The following is a 24,351-nucleotide window of genomic DNA, read 5'->3' as shown; positions in this document are numbered from 1 at the left end:
AAACATGTGAATCTCCGCGGTGAACGAAATATTTCTCAGTTTAGATAAGAATTTGGAGTTTTACAGACGTCAGAAACCACGCACGTAATCAAACAGGTGAAATCTGTCCAGTTATATTGCTGATAATACATTAGAATAACCCTGATAAGGAAAATGCTAAAACATGTGTAATGGATTTCCACTTTCCGGTAAACTACGTTGTTGTACAGTTAGTAAGCTCATATCATCCCTTCTACATTTTCTATCAGAAATAATTAAGCAATTTACTTACATAAAAAATGGAATCAATTAATTTTTTCTTTGGCGCTAATTTTAGTACAAACATTCCGGTTAAAATATATTTAAATCCTTCTCATGTAAAATTATATTTTGTGTGCGTAGTACTATCGGATTCGGTATAGAGTATAAGGAATTTATTCACGTATCCGAATACAAAATAAATGTGTAACAATGTTCTAAAAATTATTATTTTTGTCGTTGTGAATAAAAATATGTTCCGATTTTTGTATGTATTATAAAAGCCCATGAAAAATTGCAAATTTTGACATTTTTGGGGATTATTTAATTGACACCTTTTAACCTCTTGTGTAGTGAGAAATTAATGAAAAGGTTGTACACTGCAGAGTGGGTTTTTGTAGGATATATTTTTGAAGATCGTTTTTCATAGCTCTAAAATTGTTTGATTCATCCATGAATGATTAATAATAAGACTATGAATTATTTTTAATATTTTTCAATTTAATTTTTTGTTTTTTTTTCTTTTAAAATGAAATATTTGTTTTTTATATTAGCAATTATAATCTATTGACATTTTTTAAATCTATTGTATTCTTCCCAGTACTTATTACAACCAACAATAAAATGTTTACCCACACATAGGCCATGCCTTTGAGGGATCTTTTTTGTATTAATATATATTTTTGTACGTGTGGTTATATTATATTGTGAAATGCAAAAAAAAGTAGACAAAAAAAAGACCCAGAACTACAAGCAGTTAAAAGCCATGAATTGAGAGAGAAGAAAACAGAAAAATCATCAGGGCTGCTACATAATAGAGGAGATAAATAAAACACTCACAAATCTCCGGTGGTTCTCCCACAGATGAGATGTAGCTCGTCTCAACCCATCAGGAACCTGCAGCGAATCCTGGCCTCAATGCTGGGGAGTATCCACTCTTAACGCTCAACACCCTGAAAAAAATAATTAAATTAGCATCGTTTATTATATATATATATATATATATATATATATATATATATATATATATATATACATATATATATATATATATATATATATATATATATATATATATATATATATATAATATATATATATATATATATATATATATATATATATATATATATATATATATATATATATATATATATATATATAAATATATATATATATATATATATACATATATATATATATATATATATATATATATATATATATATATATATATATATATATATATATATATATATATATATATATATATATATATAAAAATAATAATAATAATACATTTTGAGTGTGCCCAAATACTTGTTCACAAATCTGGATTACCTCCAATTATGGAAGTTATTTTTCATATTATTTTTTGACATGATTACTTTACACACGTGTAACATTCACCAATTCTACCCATTATTGACAACCACACTACTCAAATTGTTGGAAGCTCTATACATATGAACCAATGCCCAGACTTCCATATTCTTCTTCATCTTTAATGAGATGTCAATAAATGATATATATTTTTATATACGTATATTTATCAGCAGTTTGTCTACAAAACAGAATTTAATTTCCTTTCAGAAAAAAATGAGGAAAGAGAAAGATTATTATTTTAGTTTCATTTATTTATTAAATATACATGTCCATATAAACTATCTGAATAAGAAGATGAAACTTTTTTTTAATGAAAATGTTTTTTTTATTTGGCCATCATATTTACACATAAAAAAATACCACTGAGGAGGCTTAGCATAATATCCATAAAAAAAACTCACATAAATAATAAACATTAATATGTTTGCACAAAAAACGTATGTTATTTTTAAAATAAATAAAACATTGTTTACGTATAAAAATAATAAAATAACGGTAAAGTAGAAATTAGACCTAAGTTTAAAAGACTATTGTCCTACAAGTTGATTATGTGCTTATGGACGAGTTTCTTTGAAAAGAACCAGAATGTAAATTACAATACATGTATGAATAATTTTTCGTTTTCTCCACAGATGGCAGTGTATGGAAACTTTTCTATTGTTGTTATTTTTGCTACGGAAATACGGGAAATCGGAATTATTATCGCTCAATAATTATGTACGCGGGTACTATCGCATCTTTCCAAGGATTAAAATACGTAAGTATTTATGCAAATAATACGACAAATGGCAAACATCAACCAGGAACAGTCGAGATGTATAATATTTTTTTTGTAAACATTTATGTATTACTGTAGACTTGTTGTCTACAGTGAATTCCTAAAACAAGGTACTTAATTATACTACTAACGTATGTAAATTGTACATTATACTATATGATACGCAAATGAATGTATTGTTTTAATTATTATTTCTATTACAAAAAGTGCTAGTGCGTAGGAAATATTTTTATTAAAAAAAAAGACACTTTTATAACAATAAATTTAAAACAACTCCAAAGTAGAGAAAACCTAGATTTGTGAAGTATTTTTGGATGCACCCAAATGTTGATTTATTTATTTATTTTTGTATTTAAAATAAATATTTGTGTTTTTAACAACATTTTGAGTATGTCCAAACACTTGTTCACAAATCTGGATTATAACCAATTAAAGGATTTATTTATCATATTATTAGTGTGTAAATGCCCAGGCTTCCATATTCTTCAGCATCTACATATGTTGAGATATCAAAAAATAATTTGTGCCTTTATTATTTACAAAAATACTTCAATTTTATACTATTTTTGTGAGCCTAAGCGGCTCATTATTAGAAATAGGTATCAAATTGTGGTAGAGTGGGTTCGAATAGAGAAACTCTGACTCAAGAGACCGCGACACTAACCATTGGACCACAACCCGACACCGATAATCAATAGTTTATTAGCTAAAACGTTTTCAGAAGACGAGTTACATTATTTATGAGATGATTGATTCATTCATAAATTATCTTATCGATTTACCTTTTTACGGCTTACTAGGAGGTTTATATTATTTAGAGAAATAAAAATACTTTGTTTTTGATCCACTCACTTTTTTATTAAAATCCAACTGGTTTCGGCAACAACCTGTTACCCTCTTCAGGGTTTGTTTTATAACTTTTAAGTTAAGTCTTTTTATTTCTCCAAATAATATATTCCAATGATCCACAAAGTAAATGCTTTAAATAGGTAGTCAAAATATACTAGGAGGTCATTGACATTTAATCGATGAAAGGTCCGGTGTATTAATGATTTTATAAATTCATATCAACAGATGATTGCGTACCTACTATTACTTTGATTACCTTACTTAAGTTTTATCATTTTATTTCTTTTACTGTTTCTTATTTTATATATTTTACGTATTTCTTAATTTTATGCTATTTTCCACCTGTTTTTTCTGTTTTAAAATAAATGCAATTAATTTCGTCCCTTTCACATATTAGAATGTAGAATGGATTTGGAATTATGACTGATCTATATATATATATATATATATATATATATATATATATATACATATATATATATATATATATATATACATATATATATATATATATATATATATATATATATATATATATATATATATATATATATATATATTTATATATATATATATATATATATATATATATATATATATATATATATATATATATATATACATATATATATTCACTAAAAAAACATTGATCACTCTATTCAATATAATTTATTTTTTTAATTAAAAACTTGTATTCAACCACACAATGAGTTTCATTTCATTAAACACGACTAGTTTAAAAAACTAACAGATGTTTTCATCTACTGGTGAAAAGTAAAACTGAGTATTGAGTGGTATTATACAAGTGTTAATTTTTTTTAAAGTATGCCACATGTTACTCCACAAAGTTAATGCCGAATCAATAAATGATACTTTTCATTATACATTCATTATTCTATCACTTACACCAGCCAACAGGTCTTTAACTTCTTTTACGTATAAGAGAGAGATGTTTCATCTCAAATTGAGACACCTGTTATATCTTTATCCTCCCCCTGTATCATCATATTCTCTACTATTATATTCCATCCCTATTTGCATCCATGATGACAGAGCACCGCAATAAATCAACACAACAATTTTATCGTTGTCCATATAAATATTTTTGCTATTAAAATGTATCACGTGCGAATAACGCATATTAAAAAAAGCATATGTATCGCATATATAACTCATATCTGATTAAAATTTCCTTCATAACTTCCTGTCCTTGAATGATAATATCACCTTTATCGTTACCATTCTTGCTTAGTCTAGCGGCATATGATACAGATTCAGAATATCATTAAGAAATGTATTTGATGAATGTTTTACTTGGTAAATACCAATATTTTTTGTGACACGTGTCACAGTAGATTTTAAGAAATAGTGGTATTTACTAAGTAAAACATTAATCAAAAATGGATGGATTTTACCACAAAGTGACTGCCGAATCAATTAATGAAACGTATTTGAATTGTGTATTTCGAAAATGTTACAAGTCCACTCACCACAATTTTAAAAGGGTAAAATTAGGCTTATAATAAAAAGGTCACCTTAAAGATTTGACTTTAAATTTTGTGTTCATTTGAAGCGCGTAAATAATGGTAGTTTTTTTTGTACAATCGACTATAAACACGTGCCAAAGATATCATTTAATCATTTTACAGTTTTAGAATTTATAATCTGATTAATAATTAAAAAAGTAATAAGGACCAAAAAGATATACCCTCATCCCGTAAAAAAATTGAAAACGCCGAAACAAATTAAAACGGAGAATGATCAAAATAAAATAACATTTATTTCAATTGCCAAACTACCAAAATAATAAGGTTCTTACATTTTATTTTTAAAGTTAATAGTCCCGTAACTTACCAGAAACTTATTAGGGTACTAACAAAAAAAAATTTAAGTAACTAAATTTAATGGAAAATGTTATGTAGGTACAACGTCTTCGAATTAGAGAATTATTTTAAAAATAAGGATTATTATATTATATATATATATATATATATATATATATATATTTATATATATATATATTTATATATATTTTTTTTAATTAAAAACTTGTATTATAACTTGTATACTTGTATTACCCACACAATGAGTTTCATTTTTTTTAACACGACTAGTTTAGACAACTAACAGATGTTTTCATCTACAGGTGAAAAGTAAAACTGAAAGCATATACATATATATATATATATATATATATATATATATATATATATATATATATATATATATATATATATATATATATATATATATATATATATATATATATATATATATATATATATATATATATATATATATATATATATATATATATATATATATATATATATACATATATATTTATATATATATATATATATATATATATATATATATATATATATATATATATATATATATATATATATATACATATATATATTTATATTTGTTTACACTAAAAATTACATTAGCCATCGATAATCCAACTAGGTTTTGAAAAAAATAGCTACATTTCATAAACACAATTTATAAATATTGACATACTATACACGCAAGAATTTATTCGTTTATTTTCCTGTTCTTATCTACTGTTTAGAAATATTTCGCATGTACGGAGGACTCATAGCTATAATCATTATTAATTAGCACATTAGTGTTGACCGGTAAACTGGTAAACTCCCCTTTGCTTCGGAAAACGAATTGTTTGTTATTGTAATGTTGATTGAATGGCGAGTTATGTGACACGTGACACGCGAGTATGACAACTTGATGACGCGCGTCAGCAACACGAAGGTTGTTAGAGACCAACGACATATAAACGATCCCATTTGCAAATTATAAGAAAATATTTTGGGATATCATAAAAGACAAACACTATAAATGAAACACGCTAGAAACATCCAAATATTTCCATCTCAATAATAATTTTCATCTTTGTTGAAAATGATATAAAATATTTTTAGTTATAATACCACTATTAAAAAAAAAATATTATGAAAAAAATATTCCCTTTTTTAATGTATCATAATCATTTTTTGACAAGTACTTAAATTCTGTAACTACATTCGCTTCATAAATTTATTATACCGTTCCTCACTACATATTATATAAGAATACACACACACATAATTGTAAAATAAATATATGCATATATATATATATATATATATATATATATATATATATATATATATATATATATATATATATATATATATATATATATATATATATATATATATATATATACATATATATATATATATATATATATATATATATATATATATATATATATATATATACATATATATTCGACAATGGCCCCAGTTGATGTGCTTTCCTCTGCCAATCAATAAAAATATAATATTTAGACAAAAATAAAACTAGAAACATTGTTAATGAAGTAAATAGTGCATATCACATTATCCGTTCAGACAGGCCTCTCGAATTTCAATTTCCAATAAATATCCTTAACGAACGTAGACACATCGAGACGTTGTTCAGTTGAACGGTTGATCCGATCTCCAGCCCATTGGTCAATATAAATACAGAGCAAAAAATATTGGAGTAAAAGTAAGGTTTCGTGACAGAAAAACCTCGGTGATACAGATTTACCCATGCGGATTTTCTAAATGACCGGATTTCACCACGACATACGAGTGTGTAGATTACATGTATTACAATAAAAGGCCAACACTACTATACATATATCGCTCACTCCTTTCAAGAACATCATAAATCAAAAAACATGATTTTTCAGGAGAACGTTTTTAATGTTTAAAAATATAACATAATGTACTAAAAATAAATATCAAGCCACTTATTGTGCAACTTTTCACTGTACAACAGATCTTTTTAGGTAAAACCTGGAGATTTTTTCTCAATTTGAAAAATATGTAGTTTATTTAAAAAAATAATTAAACAATACCTTTTCTTCAAAATGCGAAAACAACATTTTGTGCCCTGTAGCGGGTAAATATTAGGTCAAAAATATGTCTCTTTTGCTGGGATATAGTACATTTTCTGGACATTCCGAAAACATGCACAAGTGAAAATTGACGATTTTTGATTTATGACGTTCTTGAAAGGAGTGAGCGACAAGTATTACAATATAAGGCTAACACTACTATACATATATGAGATATACTCATGTACCTGTGTATTACAATATAAGGCTAACACTACTATACATATATGAGATATACTCATGTACCTGTGCCATGGGTACAATCGGCTGTCTGGGCCTGAGAATTCAGTCTAGTGCCCGCCAAACAAAAGAGCCTTTGTCCAAACGTACACTTTTTATTCGGTATCCCTGACCTACCCCACGGAATATCGGCTCGCCCGGTGCCTGCCGCCTGCCGCCTGTTGCTAGGTCGACAGCCTTTTAATGGGAATACTACAACACCGGGCTCCATACATTTCTCTGCGCTCCGGATAACTTAACATTTTCTGATTGACGGTTTTGCGCGTTCGCGGATGACATATAGTTTTTTTAATATGCAAGAAAACAACAACTATGTGGATCATATTATTTTTCGACATTTTATTCTCAACAAAGATGAAGAAGAATATGGAGGTCTGGGCATTTACGGGGATTACGTGATTAAGTGATCACTTTAGAAACGTGGAACATTCACCAATTCATATTTATTTAAGTATTTGGACAAACTCAAAATTTTATAAACCTTTAAAGTTTTTTTTTAAATTTTAAAGTATGAATTTTTTTTTATTTAAAAATTTGGTAAATAAATATTAAGTATTATATTTTCAGGCGTAGTATGTAAAATAATTGACGAAAAAGCTTTAATACATTTCATGAAGGTTTCTGCTTATAAAAACATACTTATTTAACTTACTCTAACTTACTAACTTACTAATCTAACTATTGGAGTAGTTACAATAAGCAAAAATCGTGTTAACGAAAAAAGAGCACGACAAACAGAAAAAATTTATATGTTATTCTACTGTTGACTACATACTACAATCAAGGTTAAAATGAGATTTGTGTCCAAATAATGGTTACTTTTCAAAAACAGTAACAAAATTGGGTCGTGAATTCATATTTTACCACGTTTCACAATTAGGAAATCGAAATGTTCGTGAAATACAATAAAATACATTCTTATATTAATAGTGTTAAAAAAATCGTTTATACAATACATATTTAGTCTATTACAATCAAGAGTAATAGAGAAATTTGCCTTAAGAAAAATGTAGAATAAGTCATTAAAGTCATTAAGTATAGAAAAAATATCCAAAAAAATTATTAGTAAAAAAATCCTAATGCCGAAACCATTTGCAAAAACAACAATTATTTAGAACGATTACTGTTTTTCAATTTATAAAAAAACAGCAATTTTCAGTAACTATTATTATTAATTATTTTAATCTAAAAAGTTCGTCTTGGAAATTCTTTAAAAAAATTACAACAACAAAATGCAACACCAAACGATTCGAATAGAGCTTTAAATGAAAGGGAACCAAATATTATAAAAATAAAAAGAAGAAAACTGTTTTATCGTTAATTAAGTTTTAACAATAAACATGGAGTTTAAGCTCCTTCCCAAGCATATAGTCACGTTTTTGTAGAGGAAAGCGTAAATATAAGATATTTCAAAAGTGAAAAAATATCTTATGATAGAATTAAATTGTAATTGTATTTTTGTAACTATATGAAATTTTTACATTTGAAAAATACATGAAGAAAAGCGTCAAAGTTAAATCGGGTACCTACTTTTGATAGTATTAAAAAGATACATGATTTTGTACCCATACGGAAAAACATGATAAAGATGGTTTTTTTTTGCTTATAAAAAATGTCGATTGGTGTTTCAATTTAATTAATTGACATATACATATGTATTTATTATATATCCGCCAACAACATTACCTTCAGAAAGCCAGTTTTATAATCAACTTACAGAACCCAAGTACTAAAAACCTACTAAACAATTAATTAACCTATAAAAAATAGGTCATTGTCAAAAAATGTTTATCTTTATACAAATGTTATATTGCCTTGCGTAAGCGATAAATGAGAGTCAACAATATTATGATTATAAATAAAAGCACAAATTAAATACTAAGTATTTTATACACACATAAATTCTACTTTTAGCTATGTATAACTATAAGAACAAAAGTTAATCATATGACATATCGCTCACTCCTTCCAACAACGTCATATATAAAAAAAACTTGATTTTTCAGGGGATCGTTTTAAAAGTTTAAAAATATAATACAATGTATTAAAAATAAATATCAAGCCACTTATTGGACTTTTTATTGTGCAACAGATCTTCTTAAGTAAAACCTGAACGTTTTTTCTCCACTTGAAAAATATTTAGTATATTTAAAAAAATAATTAAACAATACCTTTTCTTCAAAATGCAAAAACAACACTTTCTGCCCTGTAGTGGGTAAATATTAAGTTAAAAATATGCCGCTTTTGCTGGAATATAGTACATTTTCAGGGCATTCAAAAAAGATGCATAACTGAAAATTGACGATTTTTGATATATGACGTTGTTGAAAGGAGTGAGCGATATATTATATTTACATTCTTTTTAAACTTGAAATACTAAAGTGGTCAGGAGTCAGAATAATCACCGTGTACCATATGTATGAGGAGATGCATGAATGTGGAAGAGGCAAAGATTGTTCGTAAAGATTAATTGATGTGGCGTTCTATTTTCTCTGCCTACCCCTCTAGAGAAGCGATTTCATGCAAAGTTAGTTGATTTGTTTTTATTCATGTTTTTACTGAATATTCTTGTTGAAATTGCATTTTATATGTACATAGGTATAATTTAAAAAAAACTAAATGTACATACATTTTTCCGCTATTATTTTACTTGACCAGTGGCTGGGTTTCGTCGTTACCGAAATCATCAAACTGGTGAATAATATCAGTCTGATCAAATCAAATAAAAGTGTGGTTTTGTTGTGAATAAAAATATTTTATGTATTTCTCAAACGAAGATGAAGAATATCATAAATATAAAAATGTAGATCTCTGGGTGGTTACATTGACTTGTCGTTAGGTGGTTTAATTGATCATTTTATACACAGTAACAATTATCATTTTTACAATGATTGTCATGATTGTATTCAATTGTTACATCTATAACATATACGATGAAATGTCGATAGGCGATGTTTTTTAAATATCTAGACTTCATAAAATCTTGATATAAATAACTCCCGAGTTCAGAAAATCCTTCATTTGTGAACGAAGTTTTGGACACACCCCATTGTTTCAATTAAGTATAAAGTATAAAGCATTTTTGATCTGACGGTATTTTTGTACTTAAATAATTGAGATCCTAAGTTTTCAATTGACATTTGAAATGACGGATTGAAATGGTTAATTTATATGTGTGTACGTATGGTACGTTAATAATAAATTGACGCATATCGCATCGCCTATACCTTGAACTTAAACGAAGTTCACAAATGCCCTGTTGTATATTTATTTATTAATAACTTCTTGGCTCTATTTGTATCATATTATAATTCTGACTTGTCTTATTGATAGCGAAACAGATAAGACAGGTGTCATAAACCTTTTTATGCAGAGACATATGTACTCGTTTGTAATACTACTTAATAGTAATGTATCTTACAACACCATTAATATAATCATATTTTATTTAACCGATAATAAAAAGTGTCGGTTAAATTCTGTAACTTGAGGCACAAAAAAGTCTCCGCGGGAATCCCGAGGGCATACTAAGGTCAATTTGAATGTCACATATTAATTGAACTGTATATTAAAGTTTCATATTTAATGAATTGAATAATAGGGTATTTTCATACATCAGGGATAACGTTTCGGAAGTATGAAATATTTCGTAATTAAGGTTTTTTATTATAGAAAAATGAGAATCCTTGCTTTCATTTATAATTTTGATGTACTAGTCAATGTTTGTTATTAGATCGCAGATAGAGCTTGTATTGGTCAAAAAATAAAAATACGCATAGATATGCTAAATATTTACTATTATATAGAATAGAGATACAGTTTTCCATGGGTAGGCGATGAAAAATAGACTCCGAGTCAAATAATTTCGGGAATCTATGATTTTAACCCCTGAAAATTTCGTTATGTGTATTTTCATGTAACCAAATAGTACTTGTAAAGAGTGGTTCGATCTGTTCGAGAGAGATGCGCGTTGCTACTTCAGACCCCGGTCGGATAATATGGATCACGACTTAGATTTTTTTTTAAATACCTTAGTTTTTACACCTGAAAAAATGCATAGTTCCAAGTATAGAGGTACTGCCGCAGCAAAAAAGGAACAAGTTTATTTGATAGCAAAAAATAAGCACAACCCTTTACGCCCGAAAAAAATGTTATTTTTTTAAAATCGAACTGATATTAATAAATTATTGATTGTGTCTAAGTTTTAGTTCATGAATTATTGATTTACTAAGGAGTTATTTATATCAAGATTATTTTACCCTGAAAATATTTTTTAAATAAATTGTTTTGAAAATAAGTTTAACTAAAATTGAATATAATATTTTCAGGTATGTAAAAATTTCAGAATAATCCACAATTCATTTTGTGGTGGTTTCTTCTTATTTAACTTAATAATTTCTGACCATGTCTCTAAAGAATTGCATATGAAAGATGTTTTCAATTAAAGCATAATTATAACTCTTGAAATTTTAGTAGAGTGTTTGTTAATCATGGTTAGAATTGTGAATATTACACAGTGTATAAAGTGATCATCAGCCGATGATAGATCGTTAGCCCTGTAAATACCTACACAGATTCCCTTTTTTTCATCTTTGTTTAAGATAACATCAATAAAAATACAAATCTCACATAATATTTAATTCTTAAAATAACTTGTTGAGCTTTTTTAATTGACGGACTTCTAAAGGAACTAATAATATAAATGACAAATAGAAAAATACCGTATTGAAACCTTGTCTAAAATTTGATGCCCTGCCCCATCTAAGAGATATTTTAAAAAAATTCGGTTATTTTAAGGCCCAATATAGATAAATCACAACTAAATTGTCTTAAAACCCATGGAACATTTATTTTTGATGATTGAACTTTTTCTCAAAACATTGTTTTGTAATAAATATTTTTTTAAAAATAAATATGTGGTTTATAAAGAAATATTTATGTTAAGGTAAGGCGTTAAAAAATGATGAAAATATTTTTTCAAAATATATTCTTTAAAAAAATCCAAAAATATAATAAAAAATAAGTGCGCGGAGACATGTCTAGCCCCCTTTACGATATTTTTACAATAAATATTTTTATATCTACATTTAAAGATTAAGAACATCTACTGTTTTACCACAAAGTGACTGCCGAATCAATTAATGATATTAAGAACATATTTGTAAAACGGGGTTTAACGTGTTAACTGGAATCTTTCATTCCGACACGTCCGCAAGAAGGAGCAAATAAATTGAATTATAGGATGTCTGCAGGTCAGGACTTGCAAAAACCTGTTACTGAGTGCTGTAGAGTTCGTGGGAAAACCTGCGGAGGACACGAGAAAACGTTGAAATGTTCAATGGGGCTTGACTGTATGTCTGCTTCATAATTCGAGTACTATGGGTTGAGTAACGGAAGTGGAATATATATATATATATATATATATATATATATATATATATATATATATATATATATATATATATATATATATATATATATATATATGTATATATATACGTATATATATATATATATATATATATATATATATATATATATATATATATATATATATATACGTATATATATATATATATATATATATATATATATATATATATATATATATATATATATATATATATATATATATATATATACCACAAACACCGAGAACAATTGGATATAAATGTTCCTTGAATTTATTTTGTTATTGACGGTAATTTGCAATGTATGAAATCATTTTACATTCTTGGAGACGCCTGAAAACATTAAATAATGACGCATAAAATCATGTTTTAAGGCGTTTTCTAGTATGTGAAATGATTCGGAGTTTAACTTACAATTTATTGAGATCTCGTTTAAAGAAAAAACCTAATAAACTTAACCATTGATGGTGACGAAAATTCACAAGTGAATGGTGTCTATTAGAAGATATATAGATACGAGTTCCGAAATTTGAATAGTGTGGTTTTCAATCACATAAAGTGACCACTAGCACCACCCTATGATAGATTGTATTTCCTGTAAATACTCAGACTTCCATATTCTTCCTCATTTTTATTGAGATGTCAATATATTTAAATAACTCTTAAGTGAACAAATCCACATTTGTGAACAAAGATTTGGACAAACTCAAAATAATACACTTTATTAATACATCAACTTTTAGCTTAGACAACTTACATGGATGACAAAGAAAAGGAATTTATTTTACCCACAAATGTGAAACATATTTTTAAAACAAAAATACATGTGTATACATGGAGACATAACGGATATATTATTTTACTCGCATGTGAACACTAAGAAAACACACAACGGGATGAAGAAATTTCATCTTCTAATTATAAACCAAAACCACGACAAAACCGGTTTCTATAATTAAATTTACCGAGCGGAATTTGAAGGAGGACATTTTTCTAGAAATAAATCTTCGAGCTTTCTCTTTTAAGTTCTGTCACACGCGAACTTGCTCAATGAAAGTTATTTGAATTTTTTTCTTTTTCTTCACAGAAGTAAGCTTATTCCTCGACAATATTCGTATTACAAATACACTTTACTTTTTTACAACATTTGTTCACAAATCTGTATTAGTTCCAATTAGCAGTTATTTTGTTACATTTTTTTTGATAATTCAGCATACATGAAAAAGAATATGGAAGTCTGGGCATTTACAAGGCATGAAATTTCTAGAATAAGATACAAAGAGTAGGGTGATACAAAGAATGAATGAAGAAAGAATGTGAAAGAAAGAATGAATAAAAAGCTTTTGTAAAATCAATGCTGATCTTTTATTTTAAACAATTTTGGTATTTTAAAACAGGTTGTAAACCCGTAGTATTGGGATTTTTGTAATAAATATTCAACTGAGTTCATAAACTTACGAAAAACAGGTGACATTTGATCTCTCACATTCCGTACATCTTCTAAATAAATAAAAATGTAAATACTTATTCATTAGATTGAAAATCAGGTATTTGTATGTGTCCTGTGACGAGTATTAAAAATATGTTTTTAAACAGATTTTACATAAATTTTTTGTACATTAAAAAAAAAAAAAAATTGTGGTATGGTAAGAAAACACTCTCCTTACCATCCATTGTTTACTTTGTGTAATACCACATTTTTAAACACTTATTCGTGACTACCGGTTTCGCAAAAATTATTCCAACAGGTCATTAAAATTAAAATAAAAGTATTTCATTAAAATGATTAAAATTAAAATTAAATTATTACGATTTGACTTTTGTATAAAAATAAAATTTTTGGAAGAGAGAAAGACGTCAAATGAATCACATTGGGAATATTTTCAAAAGTGGACTCGAAGTCAGTAAAGTTAGTTGCACATAATAAACAAGATAAATAGTTAATGCAATTCCCATCAATAAAAAAATACCATACCACAAAGTTTAGCATGCTTTTAATTTACAAAAAAATATATACATATAGCTAGTGGAACGAATAACAAGCTTTTCTCATAGCAACACCACGCCTCCAGATTACATTTGAATATATTTGACATTATTATTGAAACTACTACATATGTATAAACCTACAATTAAGTATATTGATGGCCAAGGCTGTGCTTAGCAACAGTGTTAAAATATATACATATTATCTACAAAATGTGTGCGATAATTTAAGTGATATGTTTGAAAACCGATATATGAAGACTATTTGCGCAACTGTATCAATCTTTTGACGTTATTTATAATGGAAGTTTTAGATCTAGTTTAAATACCGAGTATCAATAACAAAAAATGTGCATTCTTTAAAAACATGAATCACTTTGAAAGGTTGTTTTTCAAATCGATTTGTGCAGTTTTTTAAGCCACAACTTTGTAGGTATGTCCAAATACTTGTTTACAAAACTGGGCAAATTAAAAGCTGTATAATTTAAAAAAAAAGTGTTATCAGGCGTTTCCCAGTGTGTAGAAATAATCCCAGTGTACGGATCTTGCATACATTAAAAAAAGGGCTCTGCTTAATGAAAGCTTTCTAAATCCAATATAGATGGCTATTGTAAACTCATATTCAGAGCGTCATGAGATTAATGTAATATGTATATGTCGGAGTTGCAAAAATTTGAGTAGTGTGGTTGTTAATCATAGGTAGAATGGTGAACGTTGTACGTGTGTATAGTGATTACTTAACAAGCCTATGACAGGTCATAAGCCCTGGAAATACCCTGACTTCTTTATACCTTGCTTTCGTGAGATTATTAATCAAATAAGCGTTGCATCGATTTGATGCAGTGCCCTGCGCACCATAGGGTGCGGGAGACGGAGAGAAGAAGAAGAATGATAAATATGTTATGTTTATTGAATAATCGAAATATGACTTCAATAATTGAATAAATTTGTAATCTTTGACACACATTACAGCATTTGTTATTAAAGTTGTGGAAAAGTACCACATATGAGTCGATTGACTTATATTTATTTTTCAAGATTTGAAATTATTGTTCAGAGCTCAATTTCAATTAATTAAAGCAATGTTGAGATAATAAGTAATAAACATAACGAGCAAAACATGTTGTGAAACAAATGCTCCCTTAACCAACGACAATTCGCATAGAGAAGAGAAGTGTATTTGTGAAAATTGTATCTTTGGCCAATACCATGGGAATAGTGGTGGATGAGCTTGAGGAAGACCATAGTCTAGAGCTGACCACTGAAGAGCTTATGGAGTTGTATTGTGTTTCACAGAAGGAAGTTGTGGAAGAGAGTTTGTTAGAGGAAGAGGAAGTAGCAGAGCAATAATCTTCTGATACAATAAGAGATGCTGGAAGCATGGAAACAGAAATATAAAGAACATTGAGAAAAATCACACTAGTAAAGAGATAGCTAGCTATACGTTCTAAACAAATATGCTAAGTCGCATTTTAACAAAATTGTTTGAAAAGTACATAAAAACAAATGTTTCTACACAGTTTTCTAACAACAATTGCTTTAAATTAATATATGTGTAATAAATTAATTATTTCTATTAAATATATTTTTTGAAACATTTTGAGTGTGTCCAAATACTTGTCCAAGAATTTGAGTAGTGTGGTTGTCAATAATGGGTAGAATTGGTGAATGTTACACGTGTGTAAAGTGATCACTTAAACCAGCCTATGACGGTCGTAAGCCCCGTAAATGCCAGACTTCCATATTCTTCTTCATCTTTGATGAGATATCAAAAAATAATATTTTTTGAACATATAAATCACATTTCAGGTTTTTACGTTCCTTAACAATTTATACAAAAATTTATAAGGGCACTTAGGAGGATGCAAAGGAGCTGGCAGTCGACAAAGAAGCCAGTTTGTGGACTCCATTTGTTTTATATAGGGAGTGGATATGTTTTAACTTACTAATTTTATAACATTTAAAAAAGTAGGCATTGATCTATGTATAGTTTATGGGAAAAACCTATTCGTTTAACGATCATTTACATAACGAGTGAGAATCGCTTTTACGAATTATTCTCGTTTTATGAGGTACAATAACTGTACAATAAAATCCAGCATACATTAAAATACAAATATTTCTCTAAAAAAAATAATGATCTCTTGAATTCATTCAATAATGCAATCTTTAAGTAGGAGTGACCGTGAATATATTTTACAAATTGTATGCAACTTAATATGGATTCGCTTTCACCCACTCAATTACCGAATGCAAACATTGTTTTTTTTTACAATAGCTGAAGTTATTTGCCCACATCACGAACGTCACGAAATTCAATTCTGATCGCCAAACGAATTGAATTCATTTCATTTTGACGCACAAAACAGCGTCATCGCTCATAAAGCAGGATAGCGTAATTATGCGTAATAACATCTCGTCAATAATGAAATCTAAACAGGAATTTTCCACGACAGAACGAGTCAATTCGAGATGGGATCAATTATAAAGTACAAAGAAGTCAGACGTATGTGCATTAAAAAACGGTGCTCTTTTTATATTTAGGTACCTATATAGTTTTTCAAACTCTCATTATCATTCTTCATTCATTTGGTGTAATATCGATTTGAATTCATTATAATATCCAAAATATTTAGTTTTTTTTGTTTATTTTGTTTTATATAAAAACAATAAATTATTCAAATATATCAAAGATAAAATAGTGTTAAACAAAAATTTTCATGAACATAGTACTCGAAATAAGGATAGAATAAGACTGCCATTGTTGAAAAAAACCGAGTCACAAAATTGTTTAATGTATTATATAAGAGATGCCTGAATGTATGAAGAATGAAAAGAATCTGATAGAATTTAAAAATAAATGGTTTTTTTATTGTAAAAAGATATAATTAAGTGAAAGTAATAGTTTTTATAAGTGTAATATAAGCAAATTAAAGAAATAAATCAAATAAAATATATACAATTGATGGGCTTACTTCGAAAATCAATCATACTTGCTTAAGTTTAAATTAATATATTATTAGATTAAAACCAATATTTTTAGCTTTTCCACTTTATTTTTATATGACCAGCGACTGGGTTTCATCGTTACCGACATCATCAGACTGGTCTGATGATGTCGGTAACGACGAATCATACTTGCTTAAGTTTAAATTAATATATTATTAGATTAAAACCAATATTTTTAGCTTTTCCAATTTATTTTTATTTGACCAGCGACCGGGTTTCGTCGTTACCGACATCATCAGACTGGTTTGATGATATCGGTAACGACGAAACCCGGTCGCTGGTCAAATAAAAATAAAGTGGAAAAGCTAAAAATATTGGTTTTAATCTAATAATATATTAAAATGCAATTTCATCACGAAGTGTCAGTGGATAATATAAATCTATTTATCTTTATATATATAAGTTTAAATTAGTTTATTACAAAAAAATATTAAATTGCATTCAGTACGTACAGTATATCATAAGCAGGCATAATGAAATAAGGAAAACAACAATTATGAAAAAGGCAAACCTCTTGTTACATTTTTATAAGATATATTTTTAAAAAATATTTTAATTTAGATGGCCGAAATCGGGGATAGTATTTTTTTAGATTAAAAGGTGTGTGAGTACCATAATTTTATTTGCTTTAACCTACTATAGAATTAACACTGACATCATATCGCGTTTACCCAGAATATTCATAAAGAATATCGATATCGCTCGTTCCTTTCAAGAACGTCATAAATCAAAAATCTACAATTTTCAGTTGTGCATGTTTTCGGAATGCCCAGAAAATTTACTATATCCCAGTAAAAGCGGCATATTTTTAACTTATATTTACCCACTACAGGGCAGAAAGTGTTGTTTTTGCATTTTAAAGAAAAGGTATTGTTTAATTATTTTTTAAATATACTAAATATTTTTCAAATAGAGAAAAAACGTTTAGGTTTTACCTAAAAAGATATGTTGCACAGTAAAAAGTTCAGTAAGTGGCTTCATAGTTATTTTTAATACATTGTATTATATTTTTAAACTTTGAAAACGTTGTCCTAAAAAATCAAGTTTTTTGATTTATGACGTTCTTAAAAGGAGTGAGCGATATGTCAAAAGATAATACGATTGATCTGTTTTTACATTTTATAAAAAAAAATCTTAAAAAAAAATTGCACAGAACTACTCGTCTTGTGATAGTTACTGCACATCATTTGCAACAAGTCCTTACAAGTTATAAATTAATAAGCATCTTTAAAATATACAAATATATATACATTTGTATATTACAACACTGTTTCCGGGAAAGCATTATTATTTAAAACTGTATCAATAAAAAAAGTTAATGCAGAAAATAGTCATTTTTTATAGAATGTAATTTCAGTGTAACTACATACTGTGACTAATTTACTACGAATTAATGACTGGTGACATGAATCACCCAAATTATCACAAAATACTAGAGAGTTAGTACCATACGATTAAATGTTTTTGTAATCTAGATCACAGTAATCATTCTGACAATTAGGCGATGAGATTTGTCACAAATTTACAATCTAAGCAAAATTGACTTATGCTTTTTCTGCTGAAAATGAGGATGATTTTTGTCTTAAATTACGCAGCCCTTGAATGAATAACATGATGAACGGCGAAGCCTTCTTTACAACTATTTTTTAATTTTTAAATTGAACGCTTGTATTAGACCACTTATTGAGTTTTATTTCATTTCACACGACTAGTTTCGAAAACTACAAATGTTTTCAACTACAGATGATCACGAAAACTACAATTTGTAAAGTGATGAAACTTATAACAGCCTATGATGGTCGTAAGCTCCGTAAATACCCAAACTTTCTATTCTTTTTCATCTGTGTTCAGATGTAAAAAAAAACAGTTTTTTTGTTGTTTTATGATTATTTTCACTAACCCGTTTCCATTTTTAGGATTGCGATATTTATGAATGAATTGATGAGCCATTCATAATACAGCTATGTCATTGTGTTTAAAACCTGCACTTTTTGAACTACCCACACTAACAAAATACACGATTGAAAGGAATGAAAGAGATATACTCGGTGTTCAGCAAATCGTGTCCACTAAAAAAGTGTAAAGAATTTATTCCAAAAAAAAAGTTATCATTCACAACCTTGACATTATTTGCATTATAATTAATTGCTTTGTTTACTTAATTGAATAAAGCTGGGTGATAGGAGAAAACTATTTCATTTCATCAATTTATTAATTTGTTTTAATAAAATTTAAATGAGAACCGTCAAATATTTTATTGCAATAACAGCCGAACAGTGTCTGGATTTAATACTCCTATAAACCGAATGGAAAACCGTGGAAATGATTTCGCGGACTATATTGATATATGGAATATGCCACTTCCTAACTATAAAACGATAATAATTACAATATTTCCGGCGAATGCATAATTCTTTGTTTTATATGTTAATCGTGATATCGATCATCTAAATTAAAATAAATAATATTTTAAAGAAAGGGGATTGCCTTTTAAATTATTTTTGTTTGTCTTTATTCATTTGTTTGCCTTCTTATGATATACTGTTATTATTTTATACTTACTGAGCCACTAATATACAAACTTAAAAAAAGCTTACTGAGCCAATAATATACTTATTGAGTCAATAATATACAAACTTAAAAAAAGAAAACATATTACTTATCATTAAGTAACAACGTGTAATAAATTTTGTACGAATTGGCTACGGCCGTTAATAAAAGGAAAAAATCATACAAATATATTATTCTCAAACTAATTCTGTATCTTAAGATTGTATTGTGAAATAATACTGATTAATTTAAATACTATTTATTGTAAATTCGGTTTAAATTGAGGAAATACCGTTTACAAAAACTATGACTAATGTTCTCTGCTGAATACTACTAAGATTTTTTTATTAAACTGTACCACACTGTTCCTCGTTACATTTCTTAGAAATTTATATGTACACTCAAATTATCACATCAGTATAGCGGTAGAATTATTTTTTGGTGTTTATTTAATATTTATTTCATAATTAGGACGAGTTATCTCCCTCCGTGTATATAGCGTTCGTCCTATCCGTTCAGACATGATGTATGACACTATATACACTATGGGCATCCGGTTATACGGAGAACACAATACACATCAACTCGGTGTTACCTGTTTAGTGCCTATAGTACCCATGCTCTCCTGGTATATGGTACAGAAAGCGAGAATGAATTTAGAAAGCGACAGACACATTTAAAAAAACTTCTGTCATTAAATTTCGATTGCAAAAGATGTGATTGCTTTACTAATTTTGAATTGTATGTATTCAAACAAGATTAATACTTTTGTGGATTATAGAAAATTCACAGTTCGCCTTTATTTAGCTTTGAACATTCACTATTTCGGTAAAGATATATTGCCATTCATCCGATTCTTTCACATCGTCTGCAAAAAGTGAAATACTGAAAATTATGCTAATTATCGTATAATGTAGTGTGACACTTTGTTAATTTATTAATATTGTATTATGTGTGATTAAACAAGATCTATATTTTTGTGGATCATAGAAAATTCATAGTTCGACCATATCGAGTTTTCAACAATCACTATTTCTATAAAGATATATGTATTCGCATTTACCTATAGATTACATATAGATTCTTTCATATCGCCGGCGAAGGTAATAAATTTATGAAAAAATAAAAAATTTATGAAAAAATAAAATAAAATAAAACTCTGAAAATTATATGACTTATCGATTAATGCTGTGTGAAACTTTATTAATTTATTGATGTTGTATTATGTGTGATTAAACAACATTTTTACTTGAGTGGATTATAGAAAATTCATAGATCGACCCGACCTTATTGAGCTTTCAATAAGGACTATTTCTGTAAAGATATATATACACGCATTCAGTAGATTCTTTCAAATGATCATCGAAGGTAAAATACTGAAAATTATTCAACTTATCATGTGATTTATTGCTGCGAGGTAATGCAATCCACGTGGTTTACCCACGGTCATTTGGAAACTGCGTTCAGGAATTGATATCGTCAACAGTTATTTGAAAATATTATATTAGTTTCATCATGTATACCTACTATACATATTTCTAAACGTACATATTTCTTTTCTTGTTTCCCACTGCTGTATTTATCGTGTGATTGTATTTTCTTTAAGACAGGAGCGCTATCAGAAGAATGCATTTATACCTGAATATGTACTAATCGGAAGTGTGAAGATAAAAAAAAGGTATCGTAAAACTTGTTTCAACTCACGAGGCATGAGGGTCATCGTAGCATGAAAAATGTGTAGTCGGTCGTTCATTACATATAGTTCGCGGAGATAGATGACCCTGTTCAAATCGACGCTACTAGGCGAGGAAGGACAAAATAATAAGTATGTTTATATATGTACATATATATATATATATATATATATATATATATATATATATATATATATATATATATATATATATATATATATATATATATATATATATATAAACACATGTAGAGGAAGGAAATTGAGATGTTATGGGCACATAGAACGCAGAGAACTTTATCATATTGTGAACCAGGCAATCGCCATGAATTTATTTCCTCTTTTTTAATCTCTGAATGTTTTTTAATAGTTATAATAACATAAATGTGGAATTGTTTAATTGGCTTTTTTTAACGTAACTATTTTTGTTAATGTAATGTAATTTTTATTATTGTTAAAGTAACTATTGTTTATTATATCATTTTTTTTATATGTAAAGCTGTACAATTCCCGAACAAATAAAATAAAAATAAATAAAATAAAATAAATAAATATAATTTATGGATGCTGCAGAAAGAAAATATGATTGGAAGGCATGGCGTAGGTGACGTTGGCCATGATAGAAGGATCTTAATCCTGAAGACGGGGAGAGCTGACCCCTACAGACTACAAAGACATCAAATTGGGATGGAGCCAGGAAGAGTAAAGAAAAAAATGTAAAAGAAATGTTTTCATTTATATTTTAAAAAATATGTATTTAAAAATTTTATTGTTCTATGTAGTAATCTTTCTTAAGCTCGGCATACTCTTCCATTCACACTTGCCAAATAAACTTTCTTAACCATTCATTCGTCATTTATTCACTCCATACATACGATTACTTAATCTTTTAAATTATACCCTAATTATATTAACCCTTTTACTCCGTCAACCATTAATTGAAAGCCTTACAACATTATAATAAATTTTTAAGAGTTTGAAAATTTGTATTCAGTATAAAGAAAAACATACATACACCGGTAAATAAATGTTTACATGGCATACTTTTTGTGGGTGATGAAAGATTCAAGTAAACCAGTCATAAAGGGTTAAAGGTTAAGGCCCTAAAAACGTGAATTTCAAAACTCCTCTTGGCGCCATTTTCCCGAAGAAATAACTTTATGGCAAAAACTGTTTTGCACATTTTCGTATTAAAATGTTTGCATTTTAACATTACTGTAAGATAATAGACAAATGGCAAACCAAATATTAAAAATGATTGCAAAATTACATTAACCGTGGTGCAATATGACGCAATATTTTGCCTTTTACTGAAAAAAACGTTTCCTTTCAGTGACATGTATTTTTTTTATATATTTCTCTTGATTGCGCAATAAATTTACCACTTTTTAATATATTTCAAAATAAAACGCGTTTAATTTTTTGCCCCTGTAGTGCAGTGGTTGTCACGTTTGGCTACCGAGCTGAAACTATTTGAGTTCAAGTTCCAGATGGGTCAAACAAAATGAGTATATTTTTACCATTAATATTTATTGAATATTGCTTCAGACTGATACTTGAAGCGAAGGATTGAGATGATTGCCTAAGTTAACAAAATAAGGGAAAAAAGCGTGAATTTCCCGCCAAAAATAATATACAAAACTAAAAGTTTTTTTAGTTTGAAATTTCTGATAAAAAATATATGTGTAATGTTTATTTTATTTGTCGATTGTGTTATTTAATATGAGGTAAGGAAACGAAAATTACACAATAAAAAGCAATGGAAAAGGCTAATATATTCGTTTTAATTAATTAAAAACCACTTACTAGTTATGAAATAAATGACGTTTAGGGTATTTGCCTGAAGATTTTTCCGACAAAGAACGATCTAAAGGGCTACATTTGAAAGCACGAAATATTTGACTATTGTTCAACTTAAAAAAAACTGAATCACACAACCTCACTTCTTCACATTTAGTAAATTAATGACAAGCCAGCGAGTTGACTTTACGAATGGGAACGCACCTACCTACTTATATCCATAGCACGTGTGTTAGTATGTACGTATTTGAATGTAGTGGTATAAACTACAGCGCCATCTATGAGATAGTTCTCCAACAAGAAAAGTTTTAATCTTCGTGCGGTAGATGCTCCCAATATCGTGTCATCTTGATTTGAGAGTATTTAATGTGGTAAAATAAATGTTCTAGAATGTCGCCAGTGTTTTTGCCTAGAATTTTCACTCATGAATTACATGAAATTATAGTAACTTTAAACA

General features: G+C 27.7%; 1 protein-coding gene across 1 annotated transcript in view; it reads right to left on the bottom strand.

The window, feature by feature from the left end:
• LOC148301564 (putative phospholipase B-like lamina ancestor) overlaps positions 1–24,082 on the bottom strand; it is a 51,805-nt gene extending 27,723 nt beyond the window's left edge. Inside the window, exons 1-2 of the mRNA XM_088273070.1 lie at positions 23,901–24,082; positions 1,078–1,190 (exon numbers count right to left, since the gene is read on the bottom strand). The gene's annotated coding sequence lies outside the window, so the exon portion shown is untranslated. The remainder of the gene's footprint in view (positions 1–1,077; positions 1,191–23,900) is intronic.
• Positions 24,083–24,351: the final 269 nt, after the last annotated feature.

The sequence above is a fragment of the Brachycentrus maculatus genome, unplaced genomic scaffold (assembly GCF_059751285.1).
Source record: "Brachycentrus maculatus isolate JH-2025_06_01 unplaced genomic scaffold, ASM5975128v1 h1tg000542l, whole genome shotgun sequence".
NCBI lineage: Eukaryota > Metazoa > Arthropoda > Insecta > Trichoptera > Brachycentridae > Brachycentrus > Brachycentrus maculatus.
The sequence above is the reverse complement of the archived record's forward strand: the minus strand, read 5'-3'. Positions and strand labels throughout refer to the sequence as shown.